The 11,648-nt window shown below is 29.7% G+C and overlaps 1 pseudogene; it reads left to right on the top strand.

Moving 5' to 3' along the window:
- The first annotated feature begins 4,211 nt into the window (after nucleotides 1–4,211).
- Nucleotides 4,212–4,421, top strand: LOC112793603 (small nucleolar RNA U3; annotated as a pseudogene).
- The last annotated feature ends 7,227 nt before the right edge of the window (nucleotides 4,422–11,648 follow it).

Raw genomic sequence — 11,648 nt, 5'->3', positions numbered from 1 at the left:
TGCCTGGGCTAGTTGTGTTGTTTTTTCTTTAAGTCAGAACACGTGTTTGTTGTTGGGATCTGTAAATTGTTGACAACTTATGTGATTTCACCCACCTTCACCTCAGCTGGGGCTAGGAGGGACGTACTAGAACACCACAACTTCCTAATATAGTAATGTGTGTTCTGGTCGATTCTGATCTTCAGACACCGGTTAACTCGTAAATTGTAATCGTGTTTGAAAAATAAATATTTGTATTTATAATAAATAAAATAAATCAATAATAACATTTTCTAGAAATCTAAAATCTAAATAATATTTGTTTCTGTGCACACGGTTGCTTTACTTGGACGAATTGTACCCGCAAATTTGCCAATTTTATTGAAGAATATTGACAAATTGAGAGAAGAGCAGCAGCAGCATGTGCCCAAAGACATTTCCAGCGGCGAGGCCAAATATTATTCTTGTACCAAGTTACTAACCATACTAATAATAGCAGCATCATGAACATGTGGGTGTTGGACACATCTCCTCCGCTTCTGACAGCTGTGATTTCGTTACAAGAGATGACGAGAGTAATCCATTTTAGAATGAAGCATAACCAAGTGTAGCTCTCCCCTCCATCCCTCCTATAGCTATGTGATTGGTTAAGAGTTGCAATCAATTTAGGGCATTAGGCATTTAATTACATGTGCATCTGCACCTACATGATTCCGCTCTGTTTCCACCACCCCTTTTTTCACAATTTGCGAATCTATGACTATTCCACTCCAAGTTTCAATTCATTTTGTGGCCGTTCTTTCATTCTGCCCAATTCTTTGCATACTGCACAATCCTATTCTCTTAATGAATTTCAATTAAACAAACTCAACTTTATGTACACATGTTTATATCTTTTCCTCTCTAGATACTCAATAGTATACTATGAGTAAGCATGAAAATTACATTCGTAGTAGTTACACGTTCACTTTCTTGATTTAATTATCAAGCGCTATTTGTGTGCGCTCAATTAGTGTATTCACTTTCAATTGAGGAGTACGTCTTGCTGGATAGGAAAAAAAAAGCATAAAAAATATTATTATTTTAGACTAATAATAATTTATATTCATATTTATAAAAATTTGTATACATAAAATATTTAATTTATATTTATATTTATCACAATTCGTACACACAAATTATATAACTTGCATACACATTTATGAGAATAAAATTTATTTGTTAAAAATAATTTAATATTTATATTAGCCAAATACTAATCAAAATCTGTTAAAATTTGCTAGTTCGCAAAACTTTCTGAAAAAATATTATCATGCAATACACGTTTGATCTAAGTGAACATTCTGAATTTCTCATTAGATATTGTCGCTAGAAGAAATGAAAGGAAGAAAATGAAGGGTACGGTATGCAACTCCCGTTGTACCTGCAATCAGCCTTTTCTTTTCTTTTCTTTTCTTTTCTTCCTTTTTTATCCATGTCTTAGTCTATGTACTTTCCCTATTTCTTATGCTAATCGTGGTGTCATTTTCGTTATTTCGACAATACACTCTCACCAGATATCTCATATCTCTCTGTCCAGTGTCCACCAAAATTAATATCTAATTCTGGGTCCACGTAATTTGCTGGTGCATGTCGTATTCATTAACAACAAAAAATACATTTAATATTCACAAAAGAATATGTTAAGCTATTATTGTAGAATAACTTTTAAACTGGTGCTACTATATTGCAAGTTTTAAATTCTATACGAAATGTTATTTGTTTACTTTTTTTTATTAATTTTGTTTAATACATATTTTAGAGAGCTTTCTAATTATTTACACATCTTCTCAAGAATATAGACTCGCCTTAGCTGTCATCCTTATGTTTTCGTGTTTTACTTCCTTTTATTTTTCATCTTTCTCTTTTGACTATTTTGATCAACGTATTATTATTATTATTATAAAATAACAAGTAGAGAATTAAAGTATTCTTCCATGTGAATAGATTTTTGTTTAGCGAAAAAGTGTGATTGATGGTCTATCTAAGTAAATTATATTTTATTTTTATAAAAGGAAAACATGAACTAAATTAAATCACACAATCCATGTGTTTGAATAATTACATTTTGTTAGAATGATAGATGTTTGTTTTTCTCCACAAACAAATAACTCATTGGAATTAATTAAGAGGATAAAAAAAATCCTACTAATAAGACCTCACTAATAGCTTGTTCCGACGACTACCGAATTAGTCAATGTCGGTTTCTCAGTCCTTCCAATTTTGGGGATCATGAGAGGAGAGCTATATGGTACCAAACTATCAGTAGCAGATTAATACAAGCAAAAGAACATTAGGATATACTTCTAAAAACAAAATATTATTACTGTTAGCACAGAATTCTGACTCATGAAGACATTCGACTATAGTGTATAGAAAGTCGAAATATAGTACAGATGGTCATGGGGGAAAGTTCTTTCGACTATGATAAGAATAAAATGGTGATGAAGGTAGAAGGTTTAGTGACTTGAAGAATGAATTAAGAAAGGTTAAGGAACAGAGTCGAAACTAAGAATGCGTCACGAGGTAAATACAGAGACAATACAAGAACACAGAGCTCGAAAAACAAGGCAAAATAAAATGTGAGAGTATCACGAGAAAAATGCTTCAGGGTCAAAGCAAGATTATGGCTTAAGAAAAGAGAACAATAAAGTCTTGGTCAAGATTATTATTCAGGAACAAATTTATTCTTGTAATTTATAAATAGGAAGAACTCATAAATATTTGGAGATTTTAATTAAAAATACTAGATCATTATATAAATTTATAATAGTTTTAGTCTCACTAACATACATAACAAAAGGACATGAAGTACAAGTGTATGTGAATATTAAAAGTTATTTTTTAATTTGTTTTTTTATTTATTTAATTTATTTTTTTTTCTTTTTGTACATTTTTATTGTTATTCTGCTTTTATTTAAAATTTTTACACTTTTATTTATTGAGTTTTTTTTAGTTAATTAATTTATTTTTTTATTTTATTCATTATAAATCTGCTACTTTTGACACATCATTTTAATACAATTATTAAATAATTTTTTAGTCGAGTTTATTATTTTTAGAGGAATAATCTCTATTTTCCTTATCTAAATTAAGATCTTGATACAAACGGGATTAGATACCTTATAAAACAATTCAAAATCGAGTGAAATAATTACATATCAAATTAACCAAAGAATAGAATCACATGTGAAATACTGATTTTTTGTCTCTTCTACTATTTCTTTTAAGCTTACTTTGATTTCCTTTATGTTTTGTCTTCCTTTATTATTATTTTTCCCTCTAAACGGTGTCTCATGTCTGTCACATTTCCCTTATCACAATCATCGATTTTCACACGTCACTTCTATTTCACTGATATGCGTCCAAATCCAATTCTAGATTCAAACCCGCTGGAAGCTCCTCTTTCTATGTGAATCTTCGTTGCAGTCTCGGAATGCATGTAGACGTGGTGTAACGATATGATATGAAGAACACCAGGTGTATGCATGTTTTACTACAAAAGGGACCATTTCACCCTCCAAAACATGGGATGAATTGAGCAACCCAAAGCGTAGCTAGAATACAAGCGTGCATTAAATTCGGGGGAAAAATGCAAGATTTCACCGATCAGCTGCATTGAGGAACGGATACACTTATGTGGGAAGTGGGAACAAATGTCACACTAAAATTTAAAAATGTTCTTAGTAATACATCAGAATCATGCATAATTATTTTCATTATGTTATTAAATTTAACTCTACTATTCTATCTCTCTTATTTTATATTATATATATTTTATTGGTAAATTCTAGCCTACCCTTTCTATAATAACATGTAATTTACCCTCTGTGACATGTCATCTTTTAATTGGTTGCTATGTTAACTATGGTTAAATTATTAGTAATTAAATTATAGCCCAAAGTGGGTGATTATGTAATTAAATACCTCCAAATTTAATTTCAATGTCATCCAGAAATTCCATATCATCATCACCATCACTATCATTATCATCATCATCATCATTATTTTCATCTTCTTTTTTGTCTTCCCCTTCTACACTATCATCATAAAAAGCTATCATAATCGATTTCACGTTCTTAAATTTTAAGATTTTCTGAATTTCGCAAACGTAAACTTAGTCTCACCTGGGCTAGGTTCACAAAACAAAAGCAGTTTTTATAACTAAATACAAAGAACACAAAATACAGAACACGACCTTACTTGAACAGGATCTGTTCTATAGGCTCGTACATCTGTATCCTTGAGTTCTAAGAAGACAGGAACCAAAGTCTGGCGGATGAACTATGACCGTGAGGTCAGAGTGTGATTAATTGTTCCAAAGCACATGCCATCGGAACGGTGGAGGATCGTTCGCGCTACAACCTTGTGGTCGAGATGGTCTCACGGTGTTATGACAGACTCAAATCTTTTTTCCCTAGCCATTTAATTAGTTATTTTCTCTAAATACTTATTTCCTGGTTCATCAAAATATGAAACACCCAATGAGTTGATTTTTTCTTTCAATTTCAGAGAGAAATGGGACCGGGGTAAATTGAATTTCTACACAATAATAAAAATATAACTTTATTTTTTAATATTTATAGAAATTATATATTTATCCATCTTATAAAAATATTTAATTACAAAATTACCCTACTTTAGTTAACATATTAACTCTTATTGAGTTAAATTAACTCAAACTAAAACTAAGCATCCAATTAAAGCATGTCACGTTACGAGGGGTAATTTACATGTTGAAACAGAGAGAGTTGGGTAGAACTCACCTATTTTATTTCTACTGTTAAAATTGTTTAGATCCAGAAAAATGAATTGCATTTGCTAATTTTATATCTGTAATGGATTGGTGCTAATTGATTTGGTGTGGAAAACAAAAATGAGCCAAAGTATCGCTTATCTAAACAGGCAGTATCATTGTAAAGTTTGTATGGTTTTATTGGGCCTCCTTACTGCAAATATCTTGGATGTATTTCTTTTGAGTGTATGTCCAAAAACAAAAACTACACCATATAGACCGTAACACCCATGCTCATAAAATCCATGGCCCAAAAATCTGTTTATATGGTTTTTTTCCTCATTTGTTAAAAAAAGGGAACCACAAGTTCGACTAAAAAAAAATATTCTGATAAAGAAAAATAGAAAATCGAAGGTTACCACCTTTTATTTTATTTGAAATCTGAACTGAATAAATATAAATTTTTTTAATATTTTATATGTCCAAATGTGTTGGAAACCCAAAAAAATAAAACATATATGAGACATCTCTAAATATAAATTTTACAAAAACTGAAGCCCTAGATTGATTTTGAACAATTTGCTAAGTGATGAAACTATCCACTTGTTTAGAGGAGTGAGGATCACAATTCAGTAATTCACACATTCTCTTAGATTCTTTAATGGTATATTGTCTATCTCCAGTTTGTAGGTTGACTAGGTTGTTGTTGTGGTACACTACTTTCCTGAATTAATAAATGTTCATAATGTAATTAACTATTTGAACAGGCCAGGTAAGGTTTACAAAGAAGCTGAGCATTATTAAATTGTAAGGTTAATCTAATGTCGAAAACCAGTAACTAGATACCAACCTACAGTATGGTGTATATGTAACACAAGAAATGTTCCCTAAACCTGTTCCTCCAAGCTAGTAAATTTAATTCCCATGATAAATTATGTGACTCAATTTTATTTCCGCAACCACAAATATAGGTTACAGGCCAGCAACAACCTACAGACAACTAAGCACACTACTGTATCCATGGTATTTTAGAGTAAAGAGTATTACGCTTTATGATGTATCCTATCCTATGCATGTGTGTGAGAGTGAGTAAGAGAGGTTTTGAAACTTATAATAATATTCAGGGAATCTGGATGATCGTGGTCTTTGTCAACACTCAACAGCCTCATTGATTTGATTCAACTTTTCAACAGGACCACTAATTAACCACTTCCTTAAAACAGTGACATCTGTAATACTCTTTGTCGGTTAAGAATTACCTTGCTCTTTCTATCTCATCTCAATTTTGAATCAGTCAAACCCAACGGTGAACATTATTTTCGTTATGCACAAATAAAACAGAAAACAAAGCTCTCATTTAAGTAAAAAACTAAACTAACCTTTGAACATTTTACAATTAGAATCCCAGAAGGTAGAATCGCCCAAAAACTTCGCTTTTCCTTTGCTCCGATGGATGGATTGTGCATTTTTCGCATTTGGTTTCTGCTTAAAAACATATCTCGTTATACATCTAAGTTTTTTTTAGCAATTAAATCTAATAAAATTAGTCTAAATTCTTCTCTATCTTTGTTATTGTTACCGCATTATATATATATATATATATATATATATATATATATATATATATATATATTGATTTTATTCTTATTAGGAGGATAAAATAAAAATTATAAGAATGTAAAATAAGAAAGAGAAAATAAACAAAAAAAAAGAGGATGATGACGATGAAGAAAAAGAAAAATTTTGAATTATATAAAATTTATCAAAAAATAATACTAAAATTTTTTAATTGTGACACAATATTTTTTTAGTTTTAACATTAAAATTTTTTAACTGTGACACAGGTTTATATTAAGAGGGTGAAACAATAATGATGAAAATGTAAAATAAGAAGAAGAAGAAAAAGAAGAAAATGTAAAATAAGAAGAGGAAGAATGAGAATTTTGAATTGTGTAGAATTTATCAAAAAAATAGTACCTAAAATTTTAACCGTAACACAGAAGATTTGTTATTTTGACACCAAAATTTCTTATTCGTGACATAGAAATTTATTAACCGTGTTATTTTTAACTAAATAGTGTATTTTTTCTTATCATTGAACTAGTTGAGTGATATTGAATTCATATATAAGAGGTTGAGCCATTTTATCATGTTATTTACAATAAGTTAATATATTTTTTTGTAAAACATATTTAAATATATTTTATTGGTGAAGTGAGTTAAAATGTTAAACTTATAATTCTTTAAAGATTTATTGCACTAAAAAATTCTGTGTTATTTTTAAGCAAATGATGTATTTATTTTATTATCACTGAATTGTGATATTAAATAGAAGAAGAAAAAGAAGAGGAAGAAGAGTTTTAAATTATGTAAAATTTATCAGAAAATAGCACTAAAATTTTTTAACTGTAACGCAAAAAAATTCTTAATTTTAACATCGAAATTTCGTAACTGTGACACAGGTTCTTGTTAAGAGGATGAAATAAGAATGATGAGAATGTGAAACAAGAAAAAAAAGAAGGAAAAAATGATATGATGATGATGAAGAAAGAGAGTTTTGAATTATGTAGAATTTATTAAAAAATAGCACCAAAATTTTTTATATTGACATCGAAAATTTTTAATCGTGATATAAAAATATGATGTGCTTTTTTTATCGTTAAAATAATTGTATGATATTTAACTAAGAAGAAGAATATGATGATGGTGGTGGTGGTGGTAATAATGGAGTAGGAGAAAAAAAAAGAAAAAGCATAAATCAAATGAGAGGAAGAGGAGGAGGAAGAGGTGGTGGTGGTGACGACAACGATGATAACAAAAGAGAAAGATGAGGAAAAATGTAAAATCCGTAAAATTAGTAAATAATTAGTTAATAAATTAATTATTAATCAAAGAAATTAGAAAATAGAATTTCATAGTTTAATGAGATCGAGCTAATTAAAATAAAAATTTTAACACTAATTTTAAAAAATTTGGCCAAAAATTGAGTCGAACAGACCGAACTAAACGAACCGAGTCTTTATTGAGCCCAAGGCCCAACCAAATCACCATATAAGTGAAGAGCACAGCTCTTCTTTCATCCCAAATCAAGTGAAACACGTTAAACACAAAGAGGGGAAGAAGAAGAAGCTTCAAACCCTAATCTTTTATTCAAACTCATAACTTTCGATCTGGAGTTCCGATTGACGAGTTATCAGCGGTCACGCGTTTGTCTCGAAATTTTCTACAAAACCCATCCAACAATTTGGTAAGAAAATTCTGATTTCATGCCCAGCCCTCCCCTTTTTCGTTTCGTTATTTGAGTTTTGAAATTTAAAAGATTTTGTGATTTTGATGGTTTATAAGTATTCTAACGATAGATAATCATTGAGTTTTGCCCATGTCAACCGTGGATAAGGTGAGAAATTTATATCTTTTGTGAATAATTAAATCAGCCACAAATATAAAACATAAATACATATTAAAAATGAATTAAACAACATGTATATTAATTTATACATAATACATAATGAATAATTTTTTGTGTGTATGTAACATTTTTAATAAACAAATTATTGTGTTTAGAATTAACTATGTAAAATAAAAATTCATTTGATTTAGAAAATAATTTAATTATTCAGTTTTATATTCATTTGGTTTTTATGAATCTTTATTACTATTGAGAGTGGTTAGGCTGGCGAAGGCTGTGGGACAGCGGTGTATCTGTTAGTTTAAAAATTCCTTAAGATAGAATATCCCATTTCTATATGGTTTTAAGTTTACTTATGTTTTAAGCTTGAATCTCATGATTGATACGAAGCTTTAGGATTGTTTCTGGTACCCCAGAGTCTTATATCTTACATTATTGGGCACTGTTACCATATTGAGAATTTTCGGTTCTTATTCATACTTTGTTGTTGTTTTTCAAATGCATGTCGCAACCCACCTCAATGAATTGCTTGATGGTGATAGAGTGGAGGACCTCATTCCATTTTGTTGTCTTTTTGGTTATTTTGCTTATTTTCTCTCACTTTTATATTTACTTTTATCTTGGAGGCTTACTTTGAGAGAGATTTTATATAAGGTGTTTTACTTTAAAACTTTGTATGTCTGTATATACTAGTTGACTTAAACTTCGCGGACTGCGACTAATTCCTTATGATTATTATACTTTCTTATATATTTATATCTTGTTATTTTGTATTTTTATCTTGTACCTTAAACTTGTAGTTTCGTGTAAATATTTCGCGTTTTATAATTCTGTATTTGAGCGTAATTTTTTATTGAATTTTTAAAATTATTATTCTTTTCTATATATATATTTATGTATTAGTTTTAGAATGATCGTAACTTTGATTAATCTTTAGCATAAAGTAAGGCTTAAGGTAAACAACGCATCCAAGTGGTGGACTGAAATACGCTCAAGTAGTGTACAAATAATTATTGTTTAGAATTAATAGAGCTACGTATACGTACAGTAATTTAGATTATCATGTAGTTGAATTGAATACGTATCTAGTTATAACTAACACACACCCTAACTCTGAATTGAGGTGAATCTTCTCCTCCACTTAATTTTTATTCCGCCAAATCATAAAAATTGCTTAATTATTCCCAGAGGGATGTGGCAAAGAATGTTTTAATTTTTTTTTTGTAAAACTAATAGAACAAAGTTAATTATGATAAGCAATGAGTTATAATCAAATGATACTGTCTCTTTATATTTATTTAAAAAATTATAAATTTAAATCTTTCTATCTTTAATAAAAAAAATTAATTATGACAACTTAAATTAGTAGTTCCTATTAACAACAAGGGATTAAAGTTAATTGTACGTTACATCTACTAATTTGTTCAAAAAAGGATGAAAATTAAAATTTTTTATTTAATAAAAATTTAAAACAATTTATTTTTCAAAATACACATATTGATGAGAAATAATTTTTTAATATTTATTTAAATAAAAATGTCTGAAAATTGTACGTACCACCGGAGTGGATAAGGATGAAGAGAGCTCCCAATAAAAATAAAATAGGAATATCGATTTATGAAAAATGGCGATAGAGAAAAGAAGAGGAAAAAGAAGCAAAAACGTGGAAGATAAGGAGTTATGATGATGAGAAGGAAAAGGCAGTTAGGTCAAAGAAAGACCAACGGGAACATTACATTATTAATTACTAAAACTAAAACATAGACTGTTGAACAAAGAACAATATCAGGTCATATTCAGGTCCCCCACATGCTTAACTGTTGTAACCACACGAGTGATTCAGATACTGTCCATCAACAACAATGTGACTCTCACGGACACCTAAATTCCATACACACATTTATGCATCGCCACCGCCGCTTTATAATTCAGCATGTTTCCTTCCATTGTCCACAAACACCATCACACCCCCCATTGAAATAAAACCACCTTCACGACTTGTATATGTTACATGTTAAATCAATTGCTATTGTACTAGCACTTGTCATCCAACAAATTCCACAATTTTTTGCATAAAAGTGCATCTCAATAATTATTTTTGACTAAGCTAATCCCCTCTTATTACTTCGTTTAGTTTCATGATTATTCTACTATACTAATATTTAATAATGCACCTAGCAAGCAGCAATTTCGCTCTGACTTGGCTTCCTTAATAAGGACTAATATTATATATTATATATGATGAAAACTCATGTGTACTTGACTTCACGTTAAGTTGATATCTGAAAGTCGTTAAATAATTTGACTAAATTTTTATCTAATGATTCTTAGATATCTACTTCACATAAAATCGACTTCATCTGAATTTTCACTATAATATATAATATATATCTCTTAATTGTTGATTATAAAACAATTTATATTAAGAGTTTTTCCTTTTCCCCTTTAGAATATTCCGGCCTATGCATATAACTGAAAGAGACCTCGTCCACTTTATCGTTGGTTAAAAGGGATGGGGGAGAAAAATAATTAGGAAAGCTATATATAATAGAAGCATGTGGAGCATGGCAATAGGCAAGCGATGTGAGCTTTTAATACCTTTCGATAACTCGAGTGGACAAGTTGCTAATTAATTAATTGTTAATAAAATTTTAGAGGGGCCCGGCCAAGTCAGATACAAAACATGTTTATATTGTATAGTACTATATAGTAAACACGGTGATTTATTTATACTACTAATAGAAGGTGGCCACATACACTCAGGAAGATGGTCCAATACGTAGAATCTAATGTGTATAAGTGCTACATATGCATCTTTCATTCATTGAGTTGTCTACTGGCCTGCAAAACACTAAATAAACTATGTTTGACAAATGCTGATGGGGCGGTCTCTTTTGGTTCATATGATTGTATCTTCTCGCCATATATAAGATTGGCATGGATTGATTGATGTGTCACCTTATTGCATTTTATGTTGATGTGGGTTGTCATCACTCAATTATTGTTCCTTATTTAATGTTTATCTCCTGTTAATCAATAATCAATAGTTGTAGTAATTTGTAATGTAAAATAAGTCAACTAAATGGACAATTCGGTTTTATAAAGCAGCATTCTAGGAATGAAGTGAAGATATTCTGTTTGTATCACCATTTGGTTTATTTTAATAATTATTACGGCCTGAGTGCCTGACCAACTGGAACTTAGGCAAGAAGGCCAGAACAAATACGTTACTTCTTAGGCACCACATGACTGCAAATTTTGTTAGAGTCTGCTTTCTGAGGGTACTATGTTTTGTTTTAAGAAAATGATATTATTACTTGTATATTTTGATAATATTACTTTTTTTAATAAATTAATACAAATGTACAATGTAAAAAAAAATATAGGAATGAAACTACCCCTGTTTCAATAACATTACATATTAGTGTAACAGATACACTTTAGACTAGATAATAATAGAGAAATAGAAGGTGCAGTAACGTGCAC

Source organism: Arachis hypogaea, chromosome 13 (genome assembly GCF_003086295.3).
Source record: "Arachis hypogaea cultivar Tifrunner chromosome 13, arahy.Tifrunner.gnm2.J5K5, whole genome shotgun sequence".
Classification (NCBI taxonomy): Eukaryota; Viridiplantae; Streptophyta; class Magnoliopsida; order Fabales; family Fabaceae; genus Arachis; species Arachis hypogaea.
Note: the sequence above shows the minus strand (reverse complement) of the source record. Positions and strands in the feature narration are given on the sequence as shown.